The following is a 1,349-nucleotide window of genomic DNA, read 5'->3' on the forward strand; positions in this document are numbered from 1 at the left end:
TGTGTGTGTGTGTGTGTGTGTGTGTGTGTGTGTGTGTGTGTGTGTGTGTGTGTGTGTGTGTGTGTGTATTTATATACATATATAATTGTATGTACGTATGTATGAATATATGCATGTGTCTATAAATATATATATATTATAATATTATTATTATTTTATTATGCTAGCCAGGCTCATGGACCCGGTTTCCCGGTTTCTATGGCGTATGTGTTCCCCCCAGCTAGACGAGACGCCAGTCCATCGCAAAGTTACTCAAGAAACAGGAAGAAAGAGTGAGAGAAAGTTTTCTTTCTACTTCACATATATGCACTTATTTGAACTGTTTAGAGTGAATAAATTTTTACCAAATTTTTACCGTCTGAAGTGAGTTGTGCTCGAAGATCAGTGTCTGCGAGTTTTGGAAGACAAAATCTAGTTACCGATCCATTATTTCGATTCCAAACAATGATAGTTTAACATGCATATCTTTAGTAACTGTTATTTTTTTTTCTCAAATTTCATTGCTGCTGTGCGTAAATAACTGGAGGTTGTCAAATTTCCTGTTGGTGAGGAAGGTTTTAGTTTTGGACAATGCACCTTCTCATCCAAGTGGTCATCACCTTATCAGTATCGATGAGAAATAGGTACATGTTGTCATCTTTCAAACGTTATCTCTGTGATCCAAGTACAATCCAAGCTAGTGCTAACGAAGGCACATAGACGAATTTCGGTTGGAGGTAAAACAGGGCGATCTTCATAAAGACACGAGAACAAAGAACTCCCTGTGACAATTTTTTGGCGCTGTACTGCTTGAATACAGACGGTATGCACATTTTAAAGCATAAAGGGTGTTAGGTAGGCACGTCTGCAAGTTTTGAAAGACATAAACTCTTCAAGCTACCGGTGCATTTTTCCCATTCCAAAAATCATAGATCAACATGGATATTTTTAATAAGAGAAGTCAGGAACTACCGAGATTCCAGGGATACTAAAGTAGCAAAGGCTAGCGCTGAAATTTGCACAGATAAGAAGTAGATTGGGATCTTTTTTAAAACGGGGGCCACATTTTTCATTAATGTTTTACGTAGTGTTTTTGGTACCGAAAGACTTTCAAACTTCGTATACTTATCTATTTTGTGTTATAGAACAGAAAAATATTTTTGTATCCGAATTTATTTCATGTAAAAAATTGTCTTATTTCGATAATTTCAACCAATCACTGACAAGTATTCAGTTGTTTACATTTACTCCTTTGGCTCATTAAACGATGTAAAGCGTATTTAATCTCCATACCTTCGTTTTATTTGCTTTTTTCATTTTAAATTTGCTTTAACCCTAACCCTAACTCTAACCCTAACCCTAACCCTAAC

The 1,349-nt window shown here is 36.0% G+C and overlaps 1 long non-coding RNA gene across 1 annotated transcript in view; it reads left to right on the forward strand.

The window, feature by feature from the left end:
• Window positions 1–1,338, forward strand: part of LOC128249842 (uncharacterized) — a 4,559-nt gene extending 3,221 nt beyond the window's left edge. The window contains exon 3 of the long non-coding RNA XR_008265963.1: window positions 168–1,338. This is a non-coding gene — a long non-coding RNA (uncharacterized LOC128249842). The remainder of the gene's footprint in view (window positions 1–167) is intronic.
• The last annotated feature ends 11 nt before the right edge of the window (window positions 1,339–1,349 follow it).

The sequence above is a fragment of the Octopus bimaculoides genome, chromosome 18 (assembly GCF_001194135.2).
Source record: "Octopus bimaculoides isolate UCB-OBI-ISO-001 chromosome 18, ASM119413v2, whole genome shotgun sequence".
Classification (NCBI taxonomy): Eukaryota; Metazoa; Mollusca; class Cephalopoda; order Octopoda; family Octopodidae; genus Octopus; species Octopus bimaculoides.